At 49.2% G+C, this 12954-nt stretch overlaps 1 protein-coding gene across 6 annotated transcripts in view; it reads left to right on the top strand.

The window, feature by feature from the left end:
- LOC135910746 (pleckstrin homology domain-containing family G member 5-like) overlaps positions 1–12954 on the top strand; it is a 747540-nt gene that overhangs the window by 400638 nt on the left and 333948 nt on the right. The window lies entirely within an intron of this gene.

Genomic DNA, 12954 nt, shown 5'->3' with positions numbered 1-12954 from the left:
GTCACGAATGCTGCACTGGTCCGTGCGATGGATCCATCTAGCTGTTTCACGATGAGGTGATAGAGCGATGTTCGCTCGACTTGCGCTATCGTATGTTACGAGAAAGAACTGCTCCGTATGAAGCGTGGCTCGAACAACCGCTTTTCGCTAGAAGCTCAGCAAGAAGCGCTTGACGTACCCTACGTACAAGGACGAAGTAAGAGTGAGAAAGACATGACGTTGATCACGCTTCGTTCTTAAAAGTTCAATGCTGAGCGTTCAGCTTCAATTTATCGCCTACTGTAGCCTAAGTGGGGACTCTAATAGCCCTTGAGCTAAGGTCCCTGTACTTAATTTGAAAGTAGCAGCATCCGTTCTTCTTGTACTTGTCATCCTCTAAATTCCTCTATATTTTCTCCCCCTCTTCAGCACAACGGCCGCACGATGAAGTACTTAGTCGAAAATGACGCCAATGGCATACTTACTCAGCGCTCGGGTGTTTGGGTTTTTGTCCGTCAGAAGAAAAAAAAAGTAAACGTGAAAGCGGAAATCAGGCTGCATTCGTAAATTAGGTTTTAGTAAGTTTGCTCGGAATAAGCGAAAATATTGCGCTACCGCGATTACAGATCTTTAACGGCTACAACACGACAGTCGACTTGCCCATAGAATTTCGGCAATATGTTTTCTGGCGACTGACTCTGTTCTGCACCCAACTAGTCGACTGCCCATCAGCATATGAGGCCGAATGTTTCCCCAGAGCCACAAGTACGTACCTCTGCCACTGCGTACGCAAAGTTGTCTATGCACTGTAGCGTGAAGGAGCGTACACACAACTACGGTTTGTTCCCGCTACTGGAGTTAGGCATGCGTCTGGAATACAGTGACGTCCAGTGCGTGTAGCAATGGATCGCGAAGCCTAGGGAGCATTCAACACACGCGCTGAAGCGCTGAGGCCCTGTAGGCATGCGTACAAAGGCTCGCGAAGTGAACATGCGTGCGACGTCCGCGGTGGAACGCGCGAAGTGATGGACGCTGTTCTCCGGAACCTTGCTCATGCACCCGTAGCAGGCGCGGCGCGGTTTGGATCGCGTGCAATTCGATGCCCTTTAGCGCGCGAGATATTTGCCCGCCGTAGTATACGCGCAGAACGTATTCCCGGTTCTGAGAGGAACAACGTGCTGGATTGAGCGCTGAATGCGTGTGATGACTTGCTACACTGTTCTCCCGGCGCTGTTGTCGTTGACGGATGCAAGTGCAGGCAAAGGAAAGAAAGTAGTCGCGCTTATGCTGTAGACTCCTTCGCGCGCATCACGGTAGTGGTGAGCACGCTTCAGCAAGTCTCCAGAAAACATTGGGCGCCGTACCGTTACGGCTAACTTACAGTGGGAAAAATAAGTGTTGCTTTGTCAAGAAGAGAATTCAGGAATCCATGTTTTGTCTCTTCCTCTATCTCTCTTTATTGTTTTCTTTTTCAGTGAGCCTTCCTAATCAAACTCCCTCGAACTTTGCTTACCGTGCCTGCGGCTGGGTGCTGCTGTTGCTGCTGTCTCAGCGAATAGCTGTCAGGATTGGGGGCTCAATCCCATCGTCCGTGGTCCTTTGCCAAGATTGGAGTACGGCATGAATTCGAAGGTAGCTGGCCCATGCCGTCGTCCAACTTATTTACGCTGAGATCGTTGATGAAGTGAAGAACTGCTTCTCATCGAGAACGAGGAAAAAGGGTTTATTTACAGAAATTAACTCAGTCTAACATGACTGCTTGAGAAAAAGAGTAACAGTCCAACATGACTGCATGAGAGAAGTGACTCAGTCTAACATGACTGCTCAAGAGAAGTGTCCTCAGCATTCGCACAACCACAGTTTTTATACACTCGATGCGCCGGTCCTACGACGCGGCGACTGTTCGTTTACTCATCACCAACGCGCCGCTGCTCTGCAGAACAGTTTACGTACACAAAGGCAACCGCGCTCTGATGCCCGACGACGGCGTTGGCGGGTGCCGTTCCGGGAACTATCGTTGCCGATCGAGGGTCGCTCGTTGTTCCGTGCCACTCCGAACCGTGAGAAGCACAAAAATAGGTCGTTCCCGCGGCAGCTTGTCCAGCCGTGTCAAATCAGCTCCGCGTTGGGGAACTCTGGAATCATTGTCCACACACCGAACTCGTCCCGTCACAATGTCGATGGGGCTGGAGGAAGGAAGCGGGTTTTCAGCACAACGGCCGCTTCTTTGAACGCCTCCCAGCTGCAGCGACGGAGAGGGAGAGGTGCGCGTCTTGCACCCCTTGTCGTAATCGGGTGGCAAGGTGGCAATCTTGCTTAGCGGCTCGCCATTCTTGACAGCGCCTCCATGGCCCGAAAAATCTCGACTGTCTAGCGCTGACAACCGCTAGGCAGGAAGAGAACGGCTGCTGGTCAGGGGGGGATTGATGTCTTGGCTCGCAGCGACCACTTGTGCATTGATGTCACCGCCCCAAAACATCCAACAAGGACAGGCAACTGCAAAATGAACCCCGCAACACGGCTCTGCGCCGAGATGGCGTGCATTGGCTATCACTTTAGACTCGCTAGGCTTCAAAAAAAAAACAACAACAACATAAGTGCAGAAGCAAACAAAAAATGCTGCATTTCGCTATGCCAATTTCTGAAGCAAATTCCTGCTGACACATTCAGCAATCATGGAGGGAATCCTGCCAAATGAGAGGGGATCTTCTTCGCTTATTAAAAGTTAACACTAGTAACCCTAAAATTTAGGCGGGACCCTCAAACGCAGAATTCAAATTAGCCTGCTCAAACCATCCGCATTGCTATGCAACTTTCCCTTCTTATATCTAACGGAGAAGTTGTACTCTTGGAGAGTGAGGCTCCATCGGAGCAAGCGGCCGTTTTTGTTTGACATTTGATTGAGCCACGTCAGAGGACAGTGGTCGGTCTCGAAGATGAACTTCGCTCCGTACAAGTAACACGACAACTTCTGGGCGGCCCAAACCAAACAAGCGCATTCCTTCTCTGAAGCGCTGTAGGCTTCCTCTCTTACATTTAGTTTACGGCTGGCGTAGAGGATAGGATGCTCCTCGTTATCGTCGCCGACTTGACTAAGTACCACGTCCATACCTCTGTCGCTTGCGTCGCATTGAACTATGAATTCCTTTGTGTAGTCTGGCGCGCGAAGCACAGGGCGAGAAACCAATAGCGTTTTCAAACTTTGGAAAGCGTTCTCTTTGTCCTTATCCCAGTGTACGTTACTCGGTGCTCCCTTTCGGAGGGCGTCTGTTAATGGACTTGCCAATTGCGAGTAATTCGGAATGTACCGTTGATAGTACCCCACAAGTCCCAAAAATGAACGAACGTCCGTTTTCGTGCGCGGCTGAGAAAAATTTCCAATCGTCGCTATTTTCAGCTCAGCCGGCCGTCTCATGCCCTGACCAACAACATGGCCCAGATAAGTAACCTGCGAACAACCAAACCTACACTTTTCCGCTTTCATCGTTAAGCCGGCTTCCCTCAACCGTGAGAACACCTGTTTGAGGTGCGATACGTGTTGTTCCCAGCTGTCCGAAAAAATGGCTACATCATCAAGATAAGGTAAGGCGAACTCCTGCAAGTCTTTTAGGACAATATCCATTAACTTAGAGAAGCTAAACGGCGCGTTCTTCAGCCCGAAGCTGAGTGCGAGGGGGCGAAAAGTGCCTACAGGCGAGATGAATGCGGCATAGCGGCTGGCACTTTCTGAAAGGGGAACTTGCCAGTACCCCCGCACGAGATCTATAGTTGAAATGTATTTAGCAGCGCTAACTCTTTCAATTCGTTCCTCAATGTTGGGTATCGGGTACAGCTGATCCCTAGTGATCGCATTTAACTTCCTGTAGTCAACACACGGACGAGGGTCCTTGTTACGGGCTTCTACGAGTATTAGCGGTGACGTGTAGTCACTCTCAGCGGGCTCAATAACTCCCAACTCTAGCATGCGCTGTATCTCTGCCTCCATAATCTCTCTCTGTCTTGGAGACACCCTGTAAGGTTTTGATCTTACTGGTTCGGTAGAGGTCAGCTCAATTTCATGCGTTATCAGTTCGGTTCTACCCGGTCGATCGCTGAATCTGTCGAGATATTCCCCTAACACCCCTTTTAGCTCATCTAGCTGCTCGGGTCTTAGAGCATGCGAGCTTACCGAGTGTTCTACTACTTCGTCTAGGCCGATTCCAGAGTTGGAGGTTGCCCTATACTCCTTAAACTTGGTACCAATGCCATCCGGCTCTTTGACAGTATAGTTAACGACTCCGCTCCGCTCTACATACGGCTTCATCAAATTACAGTGATATATCCTCACTTCCTTCCTGCGACCGGGCATTCTCAAAGCATAGTTAGTTTCTGAAAGTTTGTGCAACACTTTAACGGGCCCGTCCCAGTGAACTTCAAGCTTGTTCTTTCTTGAAGGTTTGAGGATCATTACCTGGTCTCCGGCGTTAAACGTACGAAGCCTCGCATTCGTGTCGTAATAGAATTTGGCGTTCTTTTGAGCTAGTGCCATGTTCTTTCCGACTAGTTCTTGGGTTGCGCTTAGCCGTTCCAGTAAATTTAGCACGTATTCAACCACGGTTGGACTCTCCCCTCTTTCCTCCCACATCTCTCTTAACATTCTCAGTGGAGAACGGAGTCTCCTCCCATACACTAGTTCTGCTGGTGAGCACCCTGTCGCCTCATGTGGAACCGTTCGCAAAGCAAACAAAGTAGCCGGCAGACAGTTCTCCCAGTCCTCCTTGTGCTCGTAACAGAGCGCACGCAAAACTCGCTTAAGCACCGAATGCCACCTCTCTACACTGTTTGACTGAGGGTGATAGACAGAACTGTCTATTAACTTTACCCCGCACTTTTGCAAGAATGTGGAAGTCAGTGCGCTCGTGAATACTGACCCTTGATCTGCCTGAATTTCGGCTGGAAACCCAACTCGTGCAAACACTGTCAAAAGCGCGTCTACTACTTCAGTGGAGCTGAGCTCTTTCAAAGGGATTGCTTCTGGAAACTTGGTAGCCGGACACAGCATGGTAAACAAGTACCTGTAGCCTGATTTTGTTTTTGGAAGAGGCCCTACCGTGTCTATTACAAGCCGTCTGAAAGGCTCTGTTATTAAGGGCACTACCTTCAGTGGAGCTTTCCAAGTCTCTCCTGGTTTACCAGAACGCTGGCAGGCGTCGCATGATCTTACAAAGTTTTCTACATCTTTGAAACAGCCAGGCCAGTAGTATTCCATAAGCAATCTTTCCTTTGATTTGTTTATGCCTAGGTGGCCGGACCACCCATTTCCATGACAAAGACTCAAAAGGTCCTCCCTATACTTAGTAGGTATGACTAACTGATCTAAAATCTTACCCTTTCGATCTCTGTAATGCCGATACAACAATCCTCCTCTCTCATGTATCGTTACGTTGCGCCTAGCAATGCCTTCTTTAGCTGTGTCACGTAATTTAGCTAAGCTCTCATCATTCTTTTGCTCAGCTGCCAGTGACTCTCTATCCACGCGTAAGAGTTGATCGAAGTTCTTTGAGGCCGGTGATAATAACGACCCTGTCTCGCTTGTGAGCGCGTCTGCTTGCTCTTCCTGCAGGCTAGAACTCTGACACTCTAGTGCTACGCTCTCATTGAGCTGGTCAGCTGGCAGGCTCTCCTCAACTATTCTTTCGTCCCTCGGGCCTAGCTCGGATTCGGGTATTGAAGTTATGCCCTTTTCTGCTTCCGCTGGAGGAGCTTGAGCATTTTCAGCCGAAAGCGCCGTGATCTTACGAGCTTGGCCTCGTGTCAATGCCTGTACTATGCCCTCTCCCAGTTTGAGCCCTCTGTCACGCAGTAACTGATTCGAACGATTCGAAAAGATGTAGGGATATACTGCAGTGACAAAAATTTGGAAACTGCAGCCTCAGTCTCTAGCTCCCCGAATGGTCCACTGATTTTGACTTTGGCCATGGGCAGACACACGCTGTGTTCTTCTACAACCTGTTTTATCCACGCTACTTCTCCGGTGAAGTCATCTACCATCACGTAAGACCGATGGACAATGTCCAGCGTGGCGGCACTGTCTCTTAGCACTCGGCATGGTTTTCCATTAACTTGCAGGTCGTGGAGATATGGACTTAAAAGTTCCATATTCTCATCCTTTTCCTTCACGTAGGAAAAAACTACGCTAGACTTCTCGCAGTTTACAGCTATATGTCCCAGTGTGTGGCATTTGTAACAGCGAATTGGTCTAACAGATTCGAATTTTCTTTTCTGTTCTTTTTGTGCGGTTTCTCCGTTAAGTTTCTCCTCGCTCTTTTCTGCGGGCTTTTCCGCCATGTCTACAGGCTCTGATCGTCTAGTTTGCGCACCCTTTTTGAACGGAAATGGTTTCCGCGGTCCATTTCGACCGTCCCAGTTTCCCTCCTCGGCGTTCAACTTTCTACGGGTTGCGTACTCTTCGGCTAATTCAGCCGCCCTTTCTACAGTGTTTACATTACCTCTGTCTTGCACCCACAGTTTCACAGCTTGGGGGATGGTTTTGTAAAACTGCTCTAGACACATGCATTCAATGATCATGTCTCTGCTGTCGTACGCTTCCGCGCTTTTAAGCCACTCGACTAGGTTGGCCTTTAAGCTATATGCAAACTCCGGATAGCCCTCGCTATCTTTCTTGCCTGTGCTCCTAAACCTTTGCCGAAAATCTTCGGCTGAAAGGCGGTATTTCTTCAGGAGACTAGCCTTAACTTTTGCATAATCATATGCATCCTGCACACTTAGTCTGGCGATTACTTCCGCCGCCTCACACGGCAACATAGACAGCAACCGCTGTGGCCATGTACTCGGGCCGAAGTTCATCTTTTCGCAAGTCCTTTCAAAATTGCTTAGGAACAAGCCTATGTCGGTCCCGACCTCAAATGGCTTTAATAGCCTGTCCATGCGGTACGATTCTGCCTCACTTGATCGTCCCAGAGCGCCTTCACTTCCTTGAGACATCTCCAAACGTTTGCTTTCAAGTTCCAGTTGCATTTTTCTTAACTCGCGATCTTTATCGCGTTCCTCTCTCTCTTGTTCTTTTCTTTCTCGTTCTTCTCTCTTTTTCAGAAGTTCAAACCCCATTTCAATTTCTTCCTCACTGGCCTTTTCGGAAATTAGCTCCAATAATTCCGATTTGAGCATTTCCTTGCGTACATCTAGGCCCAGTTCCTCACCAACAATCAACAACTCGTCTCTCAGCAGTGTCCTTAACTCCATGACTGCTGCTTTACTGCCTTGATTCTGCTCTCTAAATCTAGCTAGGAAAACACAACCTAGCTAACACACAACAATCTAGCTTCCCTACTGTTCTAAACAGAACAACCACACAATGAAGCCTAGAGAGTCAAAGCAAAAACCAAGCACTCACCGCAGATACAGCACCATGTCGCAAAGTCCATCTCACCGCTGTCAGCCAGTTGTCAGGATTGGGGGCTCAATCCCATCGTCCGTGGCCCTTTGCCAAGATTGGAGTACGGCATGAATTCGAAGGTAGCTGGCCCATGCCGTCGTCCAACTTATTTACGCTGAGATCGTTGATGAAGTGAAGAACTGCTTCTCATCGAGAACGAGGAAAAAGGGTTTATTTACAGAAATTAACTCAGTCTAACATGACTGCTTGAGAAAAAGAGTAACAGTCCAACATGACTGCATGAGAGAAGTGACTCAGTCTAACATGACTGCTCAAGAGAAGTGTCCTCAGCATTCGCACAACCACAGTTTTTATACACTCGATGCGCCGGTCCTACGACGCGGCGACTGTTCGTTTACTCATCACCAACGCGCCGCCGCTCTGCAGAACAGTTTACGTACACAAAGGCAACCGCGCTCTGATGCCCGACGACGGCGTTGGCGGGTGCCGTTCCGGGAACTATCGTTGCCGATCGAGGGTCGCTCGTTGTTCCGTGCCACTCCGAACCGTGAGAAGCACAAAAATAGGTCGTTCCCGCGGCAGCTTGTCCAGCCGTGTCAAATCAGCTCCGCGTTGGGGAACTCTGGAATCATTGTCCACACACCGAACTCGTCCCGTCACAATGTCGATGGGGCTGGAGGAAGGAAGCGGGTTTTCAGCACAACGGCCGCTTCTTTGAACGCCTCCCAGCTGCAGCGACGGAGAGGGAGAGGTGCGCGTCTTGCACCCCTTGTCGTAATCGGGTGGCAAGGTGGCAATCTTGCTTAGCGGCTCGCCATTCTTGACATAGCCCACACGTAGCACGGCGCTCATATAGCGAACAGGCTTATATGTAGCTCCATCTGTACTGCCTGTAAAAATGTGCCTAAAGTGATCTTGAAAGCGATGTGCGATGTGTACAGAGTCTAGGTGCGCCAAGAGCTGATAGCTTCGTGCGCGCTGTGTTCTCGCCGCTTAGTTCACGTTGCAGCGAAAGGCGGCGCGAAGGTCAATTCGCTCGCTGCTGCTGCCGCGAGTCCTCACGACAGCGTTTTGACAGCGAGTGTCCGCGCTCATCGAATGAAATGTGTTTATGCTTGGCTGTGCTCGCGCGACACCACGCTTGTTAATTTAGTCAGTAAGCGAATGTTTACGAGTTTATACGACCGATAACACTACTTTTCTTACTTCGTGTAGCTGTCTAATAATTTGCAATCGCAATCGATGCTTCGCCTTTCGGACGAAACTGCTACTTTTTTTTCTCTCAAATGAAACAAATTTAAGTTAGTCAAGCGGCTCTCTTATAAAAATGCTTGTACGTTTTACATGTATTGTTATCGCATCACACCTAATAAGCAGTGAAAGTACACCTATCGATGCGTCTCGCGTCATCTAACACCGTTCTTTTAGAGACAGTTAGAAGGCATACGCTCCAGACGATATACTTTGCAATTATTGAAGTTATACGCAGCTTTTGTGAACAAAGTGGATGAGCTTTAGCAAAACTTTAGAGAGAACTAGAGCATATGTGGTGGTGGTTTGAGGTTATAGCACTTAGAGCGTCTTATATAGGGCGTTTTGAATAAATGTTTTCTGGCTAAATCTTTAGACTGTGTTCTTGTTTACCGTGCAGCAGATCTGGCGCCTTCTTTTAATGCAAAAGCATTATATGTCCCGCGAGGCAGAAAATCTGGCGTTGTTGGCAAGGAGTGGTACCAACGATCATCATCATCAGTGACATGTCAGCGTCTTGTATGACTGTAGTAATAATACATAATTAAAGTTAAAACAAGTTAGAGTGAGGTGAGTTAGAGGGCCTCTGACCAGGTCTAGCCACGTTGAGCTGACAAGCGCAGAGCATACAATGCGCACTCACGATCGTGTCTGCTGAGAATAACATCGCTACGCGCCGAGGAAAGATCTGAAATTTCAAACTAAACGCCGTTTGTCCTTCTCCTGGCGGGCGTCGTGCTCCTATGGGATGGATGAAGTATACGTGCTAGCGCGCCTACGTACATGTGTATTTGCTGTGACATCGCTCTTAGTGACTCGTGACTTCTATAATTATTCAAAGCAACATCTGTTACTTGTAACAGATGTTGCTGAACAAGGGTTCCTCAAGGACAGCAATCCGGTGCTTTAACAAGCTGTACGCCAGAGTTTCACTTGGTATATGCCGTTTTTCAAAGAATGCCTTTCACGCCAACGCCTTAGCGAGATGCGTCATGTATGCACTAGGTATATGTGCCTCTCTTCAATGAACCTCTCGCCATCTTGAGTCACTGAGTATGTGCCATTGGCAGGATTCGAGGATCGTGGCCTCTGAGTCTGGCATCACACAGAGGGTTCCACTCTAGCCTACGCCGCCGGTCTGTCTCGTAATGGGTAGGTAGCCTACGCTACTGTGGTGTCACGCGGAGGCTAAGTGGGCCCAGGGCGTCGTCCGAGTTTTATTGACGAGCGTTGCTTCTTTAGTGAAGAGCACGAGGTCGAGAGGATGAGGAACGAAACAGAGGGTCTATTTCCATTGGAAAGGCAAACTTATTTACATAGAACAAGGGGTACTCGTACTGGCCGGAGCACGGAGCGCAGTACATCGTTCTCGTAGCATAAGCTACAGGTCAAAAGGCTACATCTTTCTGGCGAGCACACATCAGAGCGCACACTAGCTACATCAAACGTGTACAATTTTAACCCTTGTGTCCTCCCTAGATCTCTAGGCCAATGAAATACGTGGTCACACCATCATCCAGTCGGAGCGCTCGTAGTCGCCTTGAGGGCGAGAGTGCGCACAATCAGTCCGGCGCCTTTCTTCACGTAACATCATCGGAGAAATACCTCCGGGCGCACACGGCTTCCTGTCTCAGAGAAAGAAGGGGATGCTCGCAGACAGGGGTGTCACGCTTGACTCCATTTGCGCGTCTTGGCTCCTGGTATGGCCCAGCAGTGACCGTAACGAAGCGGCGTATAACGCACTTTCACAGGAGCTCCTTGGTCTGCGTCGTAGCCGGCGACCAAGTGCCATCCATCAAGCCCGTAGCCGTCAAACGTGTCTCACCTTGGTGTCGCCGCTTGTCTGTCCGACGCGACGTATCGTGAGCCTCACGAAGCGAATCGTCGCAGCAGGGGTCAAGAGATTGCGGTGTCGGTCATCCCTATGCAGAACGCATAGGCTTTGGTAAAAGCAACGCCCAACCACAGTCGATACAAAAGCGTGGCGTCTTCACGGCGAAGCTTTGATGGGACTCGAAGGCTTAATGTGGGATCAAGGGAGTATAGTCGAGAATTCCTGAAACGTGGTTCATTCCATTGCGACCTGGTGCACTGGCGAGCAAGCAGGCAGAGCTTCCGTGCTGTGTAAGTTCCAGAAAATGGTATTGGTACGTGATGGTCCTCAACATGGGCTGACTTCAGGGCAGCTTGATCGGTCCGTTCATTGCTGATAATCCCGCAGTGACTTGGAAGCCACTGGAAAGATATTTCATGGCCTGCGTCACTTATGTGTTGCATTGTCTCTGTAATGTGAAACACTAGCTGTTCGTGCTGTCCGCATCGTAAAGATGGCAGTAGAGACTGCAGTGCCACCTTTGATCGCAGAAGATCGTCCACTTGTGTGGCGGTTCATCACCGATGTAATGAAGGGCAGTAAAGAGCGCTGCTAGCTCTGCTGCCGTCGATAATGTCGCGTGAGTCGTCTTAACTTTGATGGTTGTAACTCCCCCTGGTATCACGATTGCCGCAGCGGAACTGTGTGGCAGGACAGATCCATCAGTGTAGATATGTGTAGACTCACGGTAGTTCTCGTACAAAAATAGTAACGTGAGCTGTTTAATGGCTGGTGATGATAGGTCAGCTTTTTTCGGGCTGCCAGGTATTGTCAGGTTGATTTTTGAATGAGGGGGGCACCATGGAGGAATCGAACGCCTCGCATCAGGAGTGAAACAAGCTGGCAATGATTCACCATGCGCGGTTATCGTTTGGCGCAAAGAGGTGCGCGGTCTGTCCGCTGGTAGAGAGGCTAGGTGGCGGATAGGAGTTCTGGTAAAATGTCTTATATGGGTCCTCAGTGCTTCAGTTTCAATGTGGGTCTGGACAAGATGGTCTCTAGCGATTGCTATAGTCGCCACAGTTGATGCACTCTGAGGCAGGCCTAGACAGATCTGGAGCGCTTGAGCCTGAACACTTTGTATCGTGCTTAAATTAGTTTTGCCTGTGTTGGTTATTCCTGGCAAGCTGTACCGCAGAAAGCCGAGAAAAAGCACCCTGTATAGTTGTAGCATAGCACTTGTCAACATTCCCCAAGTCTTGCCAGTGAAAAACTTGGAACAGGTGGAAGATGCCTGAAGTCACTGTCGATTATGACACCTAGAAACTCGTAACATCGCACATATGGTATTCTTTGGCCATTTGTCATCACGCTGTAGTTTGTCATCTGCTTGCGCTTAAATGGCACTAGTGCGCATTTCTCGCGGGAAATTTCCAGGCCTCGATTACGGAGGTAGATAGCAGTTTGGGTGGCAGCTCTCTGAATTCTCGCTCGCAACTGTAGGCGTGTTACTGCTGACCTCCATATGCAAATGTCATCCGCGTAATTGATAGCCTGACTGTGCTTGGCCCTTGCTCAAGAAGAGCAATTAGGGTGACATTGAATGATACAGGGCTAAGTACACCGCCCTGGCGGACGCCGTGGTAGCTATAATGTAGAGAAGTATGGTCTTCCTCGGTGCTTGCAAAAAAAGGATCGTATGATGAAATAGCTGCGCGTATCCATTGAAACATCCGACTACCCACTCCTACCTCTTCGAGAGCAGAGAATGGCTTCGTGCGTAACGTTGTCATACGTCCCTTTGACGTCGAGGAACAAAGAAGCACAGAGACGCTTACGGCGTTTCTCAAGCTGCACGTACGTGGGCAGGTCAACGACGTTATCGATCGATGATCGACCACGTAGGACCACGTTGGTATTAGCATTACGATGATAAAATAGCGACGCGAGAATGCTGAAAGGCAACACAGCTGTATTGTGAAAGCCTTGAGTCCAATTGCTTCACAAGTGACATAGTGAAAATTCCATTAGTTTCATAAAAACGAGAATTATTGCACCGTTGTGAGTTGCGGTGTGCCTAATTCGGCGTGCTCTGCTCACAAAACATGAAAGGGAAGACTTTTTGTTTTCGCTCTCTCAGGATCATGTCTCACTAATAGGCACTTTGCATTCATTGTAACTGAGCGTGTTCAACAAAAACCGAACCTGTGTCGCGCGTTCAGATGATCAGCCTGCTGACAAAAGGAAAAAAAGGTCGGAGAGATTGGTTTCGAAGTACTCTCTGTGATTTTGAGTACGCTCACGTGTGGGCTCGAGCGTATTGCGATACCTTGCACGGGGATGTGCGCATGCGCGTGATCACCACTTTTGATCGGATAGAGAGAGTTACAAAACAAGAAGAGGGGGAGAGGGGGTGGGCAGGTTAAACAAACGGGCACGTGGTTGTCTGCCATGCACGAGGGAAGGGGGATGAGAGATTGAAAAAGAAAGGAAAGAAGGTAAAGGCAATGGGCTA

This window comes from Dermacentor albipictus, chromosome 2, assembly GCF_038994185.2.
Source record: "Dermacentor albipictus isolate Rhodes 1998 colony chromosome 2, USDA_Dalb.pri_finalv2, whole genome shotgun sequence".
NCBI classification, from domain to species: Eukaryota; Metazoa; Arthropoda; class Arachnida; order Ixodida; family Ixodidae; genus Dermacentor; species Dermacentor albipictus.
The sequence above is the reverse complement of the archived record's forward strand: the minus strand, read 5'-3'. Positions and strand labels throughout refer to the sequence as shown.